At 42.0% G+C, this 15,040-nt stretch overlaps 1 protein-coding gene across 1 annotated transcript in view; it reads right to left on the reverse strand.

Moving 5' to 3' along the window:
• ror1 (receptor tyrosine kinase-like orphan receptor 1) overlaps positions 1-15,040 on the reverse strand; it is a 143,702-nt gene that overhangs the window by 17,759 nt on the left and 110,903 nt on the right. The window lies entirely within an intron of this gene.

Raw genomic sequence — 15,040 nt, forward strand, 5'->3', positions numbered from 1 at the left:
AAAGTAACGGTTTTGTTTCAGACATACAAGGTTTCCACGAGACAGCGACGATATGCTTAATTTATACACAGCCATACGCCAACGTATAAATCAGTCCAGACAAGCAAATAATATCATCAATTAACTGTCTATAACGGAAATAAAGGTTTGCATATTAAACCTGATCTTGTAGCAAGGCTATCATTTACGTCGCCTCTGTCCGTGAGAGGTAAATAAATAACTACAGTGTGTGAAAAGGACATTCATTGTGTGCTGGCTGTTTCCTTACCATCATTTACAACCTGCCAACAACAGGGTGACATTAACTCACTTTACCAAATGATATTGTAATGTGAAAAATGGCCACTAGAGGTCACCCTGTAGCAGAATATCACACCAACATTAAAAAAGAACCTACAGCACTGTAGTTGCACTGTGTGGAAGTAAGGGCTGTTGGGTCTTATTGGTAAGGCTAAAAACTAAAAGGTTTCCAATTGCTTGGTTGAAGACAAATGATGTCCTAGATAAAAAAAAGTACCGATTTCAAATACAAACTCCCCTTCACACACACACACACACACACACACACACACACACACACACACACACACAAATCTATACACGTGCACACGCAGTGCAGATGTAAACCACGTTAAGAGTTAACGCTGGGCCGTTTGACTTTATTCCTGTTTATGGCAGAGAGATGTCATCATGGACCATAATGTGAAACACATGGGCAAGAGAGAGAAAGAGCGAGAGAGAACTCGAGAGTGCGAAAGCGAGAGAGAGAGAGAGAGAGAGAAGAGAGACCCATGCTTTGTTGTGTGTTATGTGTCTGATAATGTTGGGGTCGTGATTTTTCAAAACAATGCAACTTTAACTTTTTCATTTAATAGGTTCTGCTCCATTTCACTCTTCTTCCATCCAGTCCTCTTCTTTCTTTCTTTCTACCTTCCTTCCAAGCCCCTCGTTTTGACCTGTCTTTCTTTCTTTCTCGAGTTTTAGTCTCTTTCTCGAGGCGGTCTCTCTACACTCACACATATGTGCACTGTGCGTGTGCTCTCTCACTCTCACACACACACACACACACACACACAAACCACATAGTGACTTGCTTGCTATTTGCACAGTGTGAGATCACTGTGTCATGCAACTGTAGCCGTGCCATATGGGGATTTCAGGACTCAACACAACCACACAGTCTATAGGGGCATGTAACACGCACACACACACACACGCACACGCACACGCACACACACGCGCCACTCTTGCCATATGACTATCTTAATTACACAAAGTAACATGTACTGTAATACAGTAAGTGTACCAACATTACAATACAAAGGTACATTTTAAGCATCAATTAAAGATCACAGTGGTTGCATGCATGCACACACACACTTAGTCGCCCCATGGGTGTGCAAGCGAGGGTCACCAGGGGTCAGTCTCTCAGAGGAGTGTTAAGTGACTAAGGGGCCAAGGTCAGCTCCTGCCCTCTGCCTCGCTGTCTCTGTACAGAGCCAAATGGCCTTTCCAGACACACACACACACACACACACACACACACACACACACACACACTGACACACACTCTCTCTTTCCCTCTCTCACTCAGTAGTGGTCTGCATACTAGGGATTCCATGGAGATACCACACCATTACATTTACTGCTTAATAAAGGTTTTCGGCAGACCTTTTTGTTCTAATGTGTAATTTCCTACTAAAATGTGGATATCGGTAATAATAATCACAAGCCAGGGGGAGTCCTTGAAAAAAGAAGAGTCTTTTCACCCTCTGCTCAAACCGCAAAGGCGCAAATTACTCCATCGACAAAATGCAATGATCCACAGATTCATTTTTCTGTCCAAGTTTCGTTATGCTCAAGCTCTGCAGAGCGAGTTCATACTGCTGGATTTAAAGATCACTGGCATTGCACTCAGACCACAGCCAGTGATTTATGGAGATAATCGCTTTTACGCCGTTATGTACTATACAGTAGTACAGATGGATCATCTTACAATGAAAGGTCACTATTGTATTAAGTTTGATTCAAGGAATCTAACCTATTACAACGTGTGTGTGGGACTTTTCAATGGTTTAACCCTTTAACCCTGGGCGTCCCTATTTTTGGGCATGTCGGAAAAATAAACGTTCAAGGTTCTTTTTGAAAATAGCAGACCTACAAGCTCACAATGCGTTGGATCCGATGAGCTGTGAGCTTGTAGATTCGTTATTTTTTTAATTGAAAATAGGGCTTCAGTGGTTATGGCTATGAACAGAGAAGAAAACAGAGCGGAAAGAGCACACATGGTTCAAAAAGAGGCCTGTACTGGATAGATTTAAGGTTGGCTTGGTTCTGCATTACACACACACACACACACACACACACACACACACACACACACACACACACACACACACACACACACACACACACACACACACACACACACACACACACACACACACACACACACACACACACACACACACACACACACACACATAAATGTAAAGCCACACACAGACAACTAAATGACAAGGGAGAGCAGACAATCCACCGCTGCGCAGCCAGCTCCCCGGGGGCAAATTACAACTCTGGCCGGTCGAGGAGGCCTTGACCAAACCAGCTCAACCCGAATCCCAGATCGCCTCTGAGACCAACTTCTCTGCATTTCTACTCCCATGATTCAATCTCTCTGCTTCCTCTCTGTCAATTGTCTTGTATGAGACGACTTTGGTTAAAAGCCTCGTTCGAGGGGCCTCCTGGCGGCTCAGAGGTCCAAAGCACACATCATGCACACGCGACGTCGTAGGTCGGAATCTGGCTCACAACATAAAACATGTCCGCTCCTCGCTTTATAGTCTAGTAAAACAGAAAAGGCCATACGATTTTAACATGGAAGAAGCCTAATCTGAGAAGAACCAAAAACGCAGGATTGAAAAGCTTCTTGTGCAAAAGGCCTCCTCCACTCAACAAAACCAAGGAAGGCCAATCGCCACAACATACTTGGAGCTTTTTTACAAAATGTGTGCGCGCGTGCGCAAGTGTCGGGTGCACTATTCCAGGCAGGGAGAGCCCAGTGCGGTTGCTATTTGTGTCAACAGTGGATGGCTGTTCAGGCCTTTTATTTTATATACACCAACGCCACAAGCCCTGCGTGTAATGTTTTATAATAGTTAATTACAAGGAGCATACTTTCTCTCAAAGGCCCAATCCATAATAGAAAGCTAGACGAAAAGGCTGGCCCTGCCGCAGAAACTAAACAAGGTGTTGCAGACACTGATTGATTTGACCCATTCAAATCAGGAACGCATCTGTGTAACCACTTTATCCATATTTTATACTTTGGCTATTCAAAAATAGCAGATATACAGCTCATAGTGCAACACTCTGTGCCATGCTATGAGCTTGTAGATCTGCTATTTTTGAAAAATCTTGAACATTTGTGCAAATGTTTGAATATATATACGTTTTAAAAAGGGAACATTTTTTACTCAGATCTTTGCTTCTGGGGGTCCCTGGAGCAAAATATTTTGAGATCGGGGTCGTCGGCCAAATACATCTCATTTTGGGTGGTCCTTGACATGAAAAAAGTTTGAGAACCACTGATATTACAGAAACATAAGCTTAGCTAAAAATTCTAAAATGACACAGTATGCGTTCCCGGAATGAGGAATCAAGCAAGAAAATAAGATTGAAAGGTTGTGTCTTGAAGCTTAAAACCCAGTCTCTCCCCCCCCCCCCCCCCACACACACACACACACACACACACACACACACACACACACACACACACACACAAAAGAGACAGGGATCAGCAATCCTGAGTGCACCAGACATGCACCAGACGAACAAAACTTGAGTTACCCTTTGATGCACAAACATTTGCAGCATTGCCCGAAGGAGCCTTATCAGTGGGTTAAGGTTTTGACTGTGGGGTGTTGGTTAGGGTTGATGGCTGTGGATAAGAAGCACAGCTAATAACCTCTACCAGGAAACTGAGACAAAACTGTGAGTCAGGTGAATGAATGTTTCAGCCTAACAAAAATAGGTGATTCATCATTGATTCTTTACAGAGAATCCTCCAAACATCTTCAGAGAATCCCTTCCAAGTCATAACATCTTCAGGAATCAAACAAAAAAGATGGAGATTTATTTAACCATCACAACCTAGGGTACATGTCAAGCCAATAGCCAGTTGGACCAGTCTGAACCATAGCGTCCCTATTCTGGGACGAACTGCGAAAATAGATTGGCTATTTTTGGCAAAGAGCTTTGGTGTAGAGGTAAAAAAGTAGGAGACCTAGTATAGACCCCTGGGAGACACCACTCAACAAAGTATGTAGGGTTCAAGTGGTTAAAGAGATGATTTATTGACACCCAAAGAGTAAGTAAGTATATATATTTTTTTTTTTTGGACAAGGAAACCAATCATTGAGATATTTTACAACATGCACATAGCCCCAGGCCTCTCTCTGCTCTGTTACTACACAACCGTTTCATGTCGAGTGGAATCCGTAGACCTGCTGTGTGGACACACGGCCATCTAAACGTTCTCCACAGCTCCTACAACAAAGTGCGGTGTGTGCAGCACTTGGTCTACAGAGATGTCAGCGCTCCACGCTCCACACAGCAAGGCAAATGGATTGGGTTCTCTAAAGCCAGCGCGTCCTGCCTCTGGAGCCCAATAACCAGTCACTGTGCCCCCCCCCCCCACACACACACGGGGGATGCTTTAATGCTTTCCATCCTGCACGCTCAGCCCCAACATCATCCATCCTCTATGTCATTACATCTCCCATTATTTCTCCTTTCCTCCTTTGTTATCACCATGAGACTTGCTACCCCCTCCTCTCCCTCCCCCCCCTCCTCCTCTCTCCTTCCTTGTCTCCAGGCCCTTAAGAAGACTCTTCCTCTGTTCCACGCAGACCATCTGTTTACTCGACAAGTCGTTCTCTTAAGTCCTGTCGATCAAAACGGAGCAAAGAGAAGGTAAGAGATTCCCAAGATGATGGACGGACTAAAACAATGCACAAAATAAAAAAAGGAAAAGAAAGAGAGAAAAACTCAAAAACAAAGAACAACATAAGTCATTCATTCATTTGTGTATTTATTCACTGGCGGGGTGAGCCGAGCGCTGGTTCTGATTATTGAGGTGATGAAGCCTTCTTTTGTTGGTGTGCATTTGATTGTCTAATTGGAAAGGACAGGAAAAACCACCAAAGGCAAAGCCTCACGACTACATTCTCAGCTTTCTGGCAAAACTAGCAGCAACATGCATCGGTTTATGCTTCTCGGGAGGCTTGATTTATACTTAGTCGTCCGCCGGTGTCGCTGCTTTTCTATATTGGTTATATTACTCGGCGAGATCTGTGTAAAAAGGCCCCATGGAGGACTTTGAAAACAATGTCTACTTGGAAGGCAATTTTGTGAAATCCGATACCACACAGTGGTGTGAGACATAAAAGAGATACAAAGGGTACAATGTGTGACAAATCTGGATTTGATTACGTCTGGGGGAGAAAAAAAAGGCATGTTGTTTGTGCCTCACAGTGCTGAGCCACCACAAACAACTAATCCTGAAGTTGTTGTTACAGTGGCTATAGCAGTTACTCTCATTTAGCCCATTCAATCCGGGAACGCATCTGTGTCATTTGAGATTTTAGCTGTAGCCATTATTTTATACTTTGGGCTATTCAAAAATAGCAGATATACAAGCTCATAGCGCGGCACCGAGTGCCACGCTATGAGCTTGTAGATCTGCAATTTTTGAAAAATCATGACATTTGTTGCAAATCTTTAAATATATATTTTTTAAAACAAACATTTTTAACTCAAATCTTTGCACAACAAACATATTTTGAGATGGGGGTCCGCCCGCGACCAAAAACATGTCATTTTGGGGGTCCTTGACATGAAGATGCGTTCCCGGATTGAATGGGTTAAGCACTGATTATTGATGCAGAATTCTGACTTTGAAAGACAGATTTTGATTAATCACCACAGAATACTCTGAATACAGAATTACAGGTTCTACGGATGGAGCTACAACAGGGCTTTTGGTTTAGGCGTTGATTATGGATGGCATCTTTAAGCCTACGGCATGTAAAGTCCAGATGAATCATCCCCGTTGAGAGGAGGTGTGTTCGCGAGTGTGGCAAGAAGGGAATATGAAACTCAACACACTTTAGTCGAAGGGGCTTGTAAGGAGGATGGGATTTAGGGGGTGAAGAGGAGGCGGCTAGGGGGGGGGGGCGTATCCCGATGACATTTCGGGGTTTTAGGGTTTTCGTTACCAGGAGCTTCTGCGAGTGCCGAGTGAAGAGGAGATGATCTGTCAGCAGTGGGAGGAGGATGCCGTCTGTCGCTTCCTGTGGGCCACGCTTCCGAGCGTGTCTCTTTTGTTGTGTTTCTTTATTATACAGAGGTTTAATGTATTATTATAGAGTGAACTGTAGAAGAGATGGAACCCACGATACATACATGGTATATGACGTTTAGTCTATTGACCTGCTTGAATGCCTCACCTCTCGAATAGTTATTATTACAAACGGTTGGGACGTATTTTTAAGTTTGAGTGTGTGCACGTGCAATTGTGGTGACAATGTATGTGTGTGTGTGTGTGTGTGTGTGTGTGTGTGTGTGTGTGTGTGTGTGTGTGTGTGTGTGCGCGCGTGTGCGTGCGTGTGGGCACACGTGCTTGCTTGCGTGTGTGTATGTGGACAGAGGCCAACACACAAATGAAAGACACAGAGAGGATGGACTGAGAAGATGCAAAGGAAGAGAACAATAGACAATCGTATGATCACTCTCCTTAGGGATCGGGTTACATGGCCTCAACTAAGTCTTTTAGCATCCTGGAGACCAAAGGAAAAAAAGGGGAAAAAAGAAAAGTGTGGGAAAACAAAATCTGTTCATCATTATTCTTTCTCTTTATGATTGTGCATTTTCCCTCCAGGAATATGCAATATTCTCTTTCATGCATAGCTGTGATATAACAACGTGGTGGTGGGTCTATTATGAACTGTGTCATAAAATGAAGGGCCTAATCGGGCCATCTTTTGGGGGTTTAGACCGGGAACGCATCTGTGTCATTTTAAGATTTCTTTGGCTATTCAAAAATAGCAGCTAGATCTACAAGCTCATATGAGCTTGTAGATCTGCTAACAAAAAATTAAGAATCGTGAAAATATGTGCAAATCTTTGAATATATATACATTTTTAACTCAAATCTTTGCTTATGGGGGATTTATTTGAACTGGGGACCCCGCACCCTGACAAGCACTTGGAATTGCAGCCATTACATTTAGTTTTTGTGAAAATAGTCGATCTACAAGCTCACAACGCGAGCTTGAAGATCGGCTATTTTCACAATGCTTGCCTCTTTCTTACGTAATATTTCACAATGTGTTATTAAAAAGGTCTTAAAAGTCATTCAATTGTCACTTTAGAAATGTGCAGATACCCAGTATACACTTATACTGTATGTTGGTTTGTTTACTGTTGAGTGAGAAAACAATGTTGCACATTGAAAGGGACCCCCCTCTGGGGACCCCCCAAAATAATTTGGGGACACCCCTAGGGGTCCCGACACCCAGTTTGGGAACCACTGCTGTAGACTGTACGTGAAGATTCACTATGTAACCATCACAATGGGCCAAAATGGTCACCAGGGGCTGGGGTTGACTGGGGTCTTTGGCTGCCAGTGGCCCGTGACCACAGTGGGAATGAATGGAGAGCGGGGCCAACTGTGGGACTCCATTAGGACAGAAGGAGAGAAAGAAAGGGCCTCTCTTGGGTCCTCATGTTACTACCACTGGTTGACTGCCACAATAGAGGCTTCTGTCACACACAGAGAGAAAGGGAGAGATAGAGAGAGAGAGAGCTTACTGCTTCTTTCTCTTTTTTACAGATAAAGTGAAAAGCAGAAAGAAGAGATGGACTGTGGAGAGTGGGTAGCAGGAAAGGGAAAATGGTCGGCTTCATTTTCAAGTCCGTCAATGCCAGGGTTTTCTTCAAAGCTAAAATAAATATCGAAAGACTTTTAGAAAGACCTTTTGGAATACAAAAGTTTGCCATGGCCAACCCAAAGACTAAAAGAAATGCCTGAGAATGAATCCTCTGTGATTCATGATCAGAATGGAGTGAGGGCAGTAGAACTGTGCTGGACACTGAGCTGAATGGGTTCAAATAACCAAAGTGCTGACTCAGACCAGTGTTGGATTTTGACAGCACATTTTGATTTAGTTTTAGTCATAGTCTTTTGAATAACATTTCAATTAGTTTTAGTCATATTCTAGTCATCTGAAATGTTTTAATTTTAGTCTAGTTTTAGTCACTAAATATAAGATTTCAGTCGACTAAAATGTATTTTGGCGGGCCTTGATGGCGTCGTAATGGCTGATTTTACACTTGGTTGCAAGCTGAATATAGCAGATCTACAAGCTCACAACATGTCGCAGCGCGACACGTTGTAAGCTTGTAGATCTGCTATATTCAGAGCGCAACACCCCCGAGCACAACCAAACATAAAATGACTTGATGATCTCTTCTCCACTAGTCCCTCCCTAACATTTTAGCCTAGTTTTTATTTGTTGACGGAATTGTCAGTATATTTATTAGTTAGTTAGTTTTAGTCATCATAGCTTAGTTTTTATTTAGTTTTCGTCAGTGAAAAAAGGTAGTCGACATTTTTCGTCATAGTTTTAGTCGACGAAATTAACACAGACGTTGCTCGGCTCATACAGTAGGTAAAAATCACACCCTGTGTGAAGGTAGCGGCGCCTTTGAATACATTATGTCATCGATATGTGTTTATAATGTGTTTATAGCCATGTGTCATGTGAAGCTTGACCAATCACTTTGTTGACGGGTCTGACCAATCAGAGCGTCGACGACAGATAAAGTTAAATTGAGGATCTAACTTCAAATAACTTACCTAGAAGGAGACTTTAGCCAAATAAAAATATATACAAAAAAAAACATGAGGAAATAAAAAATAAACCTTGACATCATAGTGATGTCATGAATAGTCCCCTTGCCTGACAAATCACAACCTTGACGGGCCTGACCAATCAGAACCTTGACGGGCCTGACCAATCAGAACCTTGACGGGCCTGACCAATCAGAACCTTAACGGACTCTTGGATTCTCGATCGTCTCTATCAAACCGTTCTGTCATAACGGATGACTGGGTCCCGAACTCAGACTTTCTATACATTCACCCTTCATCTGTTCTTGTATCTTTCTCTTTCTATTCGTCATATTAACTTTAAATAACTTACCTAGACGGAGACTTTAGCCAAATGAATAATAAGATGAAGTCATTGTCATCGTTTATATAGACATCGAATTCTATATTCATGACATCATAGTGATGTCATGAATAGTGACCAATCACAACTTTGGCGCACCTGACCAATCAGAACGTTGACGCACCTGACCAATCAGAACGTTGGCGCACCTGACCAATCAGAACGTTGACGCAAAAGCCAGGCATAGAGGGCTAATATCCGCTCTATACCTAAAGGTATAGAGCGGCTAGCGCCGCTAAAAAGTAACCAACGAGTTGATCTAATGACATCACCTTGAGCCTCGAGTGCTGGATGTGTTGGAATGTGTGTGTGTTGGGGGGGGTGGCGCCTAGTAAGCTAGCTATGTACAAAGCAGGGTAACAGATTGTTTAAACAATTTAACATACACACTATTGTATTTACATGCAGACACACACACAGCAGTGGCTTATCAAACAAAAGGGAGCCCAGGGGTTCAAATGTTACCGCTACAACTCAGAGGAGAGAGAGAGTTAGAGGAGGGAGGGCGAGACAGACGGAGAGAAACAAGGCAAACCATGAAAATAGAGGGGGTTTGTTTTACTGATCATTGACCCGTTATGTGTACAGATCCCTGAAAGCAAATAGAACTGGCAGAGGGAGAATAGCGAGGGAGTAAGAGGCCATGACAGAAAGACAGGGAAGGTGAAAGTGATGGAGAGAGGGGGAGAGAGAGAGAAACCTAGAGAGAAAAGAGTGTGAGAATGAGACACAGACAATGTGAATGAGTGAGCTTACAGAGAGAAGGAAGAAAACGGAGAGAGAGAGAGAGAGAGAGAGAGAGAGAGAGAGAGAGAGAGAGAGAGAGAGAGAGAGAGAGAAAGAGAGAAAGAGAGAGAGAGAGAGAGAGAGAGAGAGAGAGAGAGAGAGAGAGGGCTGGAAACAGTTTGGAGAACAGAGCTTGAGGCGATGTGTTGGAGTGCTGTTAAACAATCCAACGCCATTGTTTGTGTATGTAGTAGGCCTATTTGTGTGTGTGCGTCTGTGTCTGTGTGTGCCTGTGCAGTTTGGTCTTCCATAAGCCATGCCAAAACTAAGGCCTGGATCTGATTCTGTAATTCTCCTCCTGGCTCTAAAACTAGGAACTAAAACATCAGCCGTATAATGTCAGTGTCTCAAGGAAACCTCCTATCTACTGGGCCCAGTTTTTCAAAAGTTTTAACCTGGGTCAGAATTGTCCAGATTTTCGAATCCCCTTATATTGCTTTTCAAAAAGCTTGTTTTTTCCAAGCAGGTTTTTCTAAACGTTAGGGTATGGTATGACATCAAGCCTAGAGAATCCAGAGGTGCAGTCTTTTAATCTACCTTAATCTTGCCACCCGTTGGACAAATACTGTTAGCATAATGGCCAAGAAGACATGAATAAACTACAAGGAAGTAGGATGTTGCTTTTATTTTATCTAAGAACTTCAAGAATACAAAAATCCATTTCTCATTGAAAGGCAAAAAAGGATTTCTCTACATAACAATTTCAACCATTAATCCAAGGACCTCTAATTGACTTTCCATCTGAACTAAATGTTCAGTTAGTATGGAACTTTGTCTTTTAAGGTTTGTTTACTGCAAATGTCAACATTAAATACTATCTAATCTACTTCATGACAAACAGGTTGGGTTTTTCCCAAATGCTGACCAGATAAAATACAATTTGTAAAACAATACGGTCCATAATCTTTCTACTAAATCCTCCCTGAATCCACCAATCAACTGTGGAATAAAGCCTGGCTTAGATTGTCAGTGGGGTTACTTCCTAATCTTCTGTAGCCGAGTTCTCAATTTATATATGATCTACTCTGAAAGTAGTTTTCAATAGGCATACACTCGAGAGAGACAAAAACTGTGGATCATGTAACAAAGCGCAGGATAGTTCAGCTGGTACAGCTGTATATGCAGTTTGACCATAAATTAAGAAGGGTGGTTTACGGAACAAAACATCCATTAATTCACAAACACCAGATTGGAATATTTGGAATATTTCATATGAGCGAGGCAAAAACAACAACTAATAAGCCAAGGAACACTAATATGAAGTATCTTTTTCCCCCCACCCTTTCATTCCTGTGAAACAGTTTGCTGTCATTCCTATGTGACGGGTTATGAGCCTGGACTGTAAAAATCTGTGGTGGAAATAATAACAGGAACAAGACAGGAGAGCACAAAACAAAAGAACACGGTGGAAGAGAAGACAGCCGAGAGCAAAGCCACTACGAGGTGCCGTGATTTTAGACAGCACGCCCCGCCCCTCCCCCGCATGATTTACGACAGCTTAATGTCTAAGATCACAGATCCAAATCTGAACACACAAAGACAAGACACTTAAGAAAAGACAGGAGGACACATGTTTGGCTGACTGGCTACCGACGGTACTTTGGGGGGACAAGAACATGCATGTTTGAGCAGCAGAAGCGTGACTTCCTCTGGGAGAGCAGAGTGATACTTGATGAGAGTGATTAGGAGTCACTCAAGACACATAATGTAGGCAAGCAAAACAAACGTTGCAAACCTTGGGAGTGCATAAATCAGTGGTTCCCCAACCTTTTCTGGATCAGGGCCCACTTTGAAAATCTCAAAAGTGTATTTTCGGAGCATGTTTATTTTGCATGATCAATCGATCGATTGTGTTCCGGCTTGGATCAATGGAATTAACTTATTGATCAATGGGAACCAACTTGGGATAGGCTACTCATCAGTATCACAATGAAAAGTTTTTTTTTTACGTAATTTATTAATGCATATTGTATTATGAAAATTGTAGCGTTTTGTCAATTATTTGGGGGCCCACTTACAATACCCTTGTGGTCCACCAGCGGGGGCCCAGGGCCACACGTTGGGAATCACTGGCATAAACACCCCTCCTCCTCGTCATAGCTGTCCACACGGAGCAGTGATTGATGGCTGGTTGAGGTGAAAATCCACCCTAATAAAGAATTCACAGATGGTAATCCATTGATCTCAGGTAGATTACACAGTAAAAACCTCAGTATTCATTTGTCCATTTGTAACTCAGAGAATGTACAAATGTAACCATTATGGACTGAGGATTTGACTGTGTAGTAAAGACTTGTTCTGCACTAAGCTGGAGAGAACGTTCTGCAGTCTGATATTGTATACGTTCAAATTGTGATTTCAACTGGACTTATCTTTCGTGTAGCCATAGCACCAAGGAACATAGCAACAGTTCAGCATTTTTCATTATTTTTATTTAGTTTAATTCTCTTTTTAAATAATTCACTTTAGTTTGAATTTGTTTCAAAAGTGGGTTTTCTGGCTTAGTTAATTAAAAAAAAAGGCTTACATTTAGTTTATCTTTCGTTTTTTGTTTTTTTCGTTTTAGTTTTTCATAGAACTATGGGTTAGTCAGACGAGATTCAGCATGCTCAGAAAAATAGCGAAATGCGATGCGTTGTGAGCTTGTAGACCGGCTATTTTCACTATTTTCTAAGAAGAATATTGGATATTATAAAGGACATTTTATCAATGATATTTTTAGTTAGTTTTGTTAACCTATAATATAGTTTCAGTTGGTTATCATTTGTGTGAAAGGCCTCATTTTAATTTAGTTTTTCAACTAACCAAAATGTTCTGTCAATTCTAGTTTTCGTCATTTTGTTAGTTTTAGTGCACTGCTGTATAACAACCCTGCCTAGGACAAAAGCTCAAATAAGCAGTCATTTGGTCCACATCGCATCAGCTTCACATGCAGTCAATGGAGCCCCTGAGAAACCCTCTCTCCTTGAGTCTTGTCTGCATGGTTCTCTGCAAATACTACATTTGTCATTTGTAAAAGATCATGTTAATTCTGGTTTATGCAGGACAATTTCTACAGATTTGGGATCAATGATCAATAAAAATAAATGAAGAAAATAAAATATTATAATTTTCATCAAATTGTACAGGCTACAAAAATTGTATAGACAGACATGTGTATACATGCTTCCCACAAAACACATGTACACACCTAAACCAGCCATCAGTGAGGCTGCCGTTTCAGTCTAGAAAAACTGTGGATCCTGATGCGCCAATAAAAAGAAAATTTACAGGCCCCTGCACTCTTAAAACAAATAGGAGTAACTAACACATCATTCAGTCCATAGAACGGCCAGACACACTCAGACCTGTCACCCATATTTACAATGTGCTCTCTGGGTGTGTGTGTGTGTGTGTGTGTGTGTGTGTGTGTGTGTGTGTGTGTGTGTGTGTGTGTGTGTGTGTGTGTGTGTGTGTGTGTGTGTGTGTGTGTGTGTGTGTGTGTGTGCCCCCTTATGTGTTGTTCAAATGAACTCACATGGGTCTTCACGGGGTGGAAACTGGGAAAACTCCAAATTAAATGGAAGGAGGGAGGAGAAGAGAACACAGGGGTAGACAGAGAAAGGTAAACATACAGAGGAGATAGGAGAGAAAAGCAAGACATACCCCTAACCTTAAAAGAGTACATCAGCTTTAAAGCAGCTAATGTACAGGCTCAGAGTGAGCTTGTAGATTGGCTATTTTCGGGGAAGAGATTTGGTGTAGAGGGAAAAAAGGAAAAAAGTATAGAACCCTGTCTTAGTGGCTTCTATAATAAACTTTAATCAAACGATAAAAAAAATATTTATTCCAAAAACAATGTACAGTACAGTAGAAGAGGTAGCTTACATGAATAAAGATAAAGTTACAAACTCATTTGAATTCAGATTGTGTTCCTTGAACAGGATAAAAAACACTCTTTGCCAGCTCAATGCCAGCCACACAGCAGCAACCCCAGCACCTCTACTCGCCAGTATTACTGATACTCTCTTTTCCCGTCTCTCTCTCTCTTGACCATCCAATCTGTCGTCGGCTAACAGAGCTGGGTTTTGTGGTCTAAATGGTCTCAGTCCAGGGGGACCGGCTGTCTGACTAGTAGGACAGCCCACCCACATACTGGCCCTATGGAACAAGTCAAGCTACTGTCATCGATGCCGAGTGATATACATGCAGAGTTTAACAAACACAGTAAAATCCTGAGTGTTCATTTAACTGAGAATGTAACCAAATGGACCCCGTACTCTCTCAGAGTTACAAATGGATAAAACAACAGCCTCTCAGGGGTACTGATAGGTCAATATTGTGGTTCTGGTGGAACAAAAAAAAAAGTTTTGCCCTTGAGATGTTGAGAGGGATTCAATGTATGAGCACTGTATATAACTTTTCAATATGACTGAAACTATTTAGGCTGGAGAATGGCAGAACAGAGGGTTGATCTGTGACATCTTAACAGAGACGCCAGACAGCCCTGCAAATAATGCTGATAATCTGACTTTAATTCATTGAGTAAAGGCCATTGTATCATGTGATGTGTGTTCAACCGAGTGTATCATCTCAGCACAGTATTGAACTTAACCCATTAAGACCTGAGGCCGATTAAAAAAATATATAAATATTCAAAGATTTGCACACATTTTCACGATTTCACAAAAATAGCCTAAAGAAATCTAAAAGTGACACAGATGCGTTCCCGGTCTTAATGGGTTAACTGTATGTTGATGATAGGGTAAGGTTCATGACGTATTACGGAACAGATTATTCTACATATCAATCACATTGATCGGGTTAAGTTGTCTGGGTGACCAAGTACCCACGCCAGCACGTCAAAGCCTTTTGAATACCCTGGGTAAAGGGCATAGCCAGTATCACTTCAGATGGCATTTAGATATGGTTGGATGACATTTAATACAGAGTCAAGAGAGTTGGGAGGCCACAACCTT

Source organism: Gymnoscopelus microlampas (assembly GCF_963454915.1).
Source record: "Gymnoscopelus microlampas genome assembly, chromosome: 9".
Lineage (NCBI taxonomy): Eukaryota > Metazoa > Chordata > Actinopteri > Myctophiformes > Myctophidae > Gymnoscopelus > Gymnoscopelus microlampas.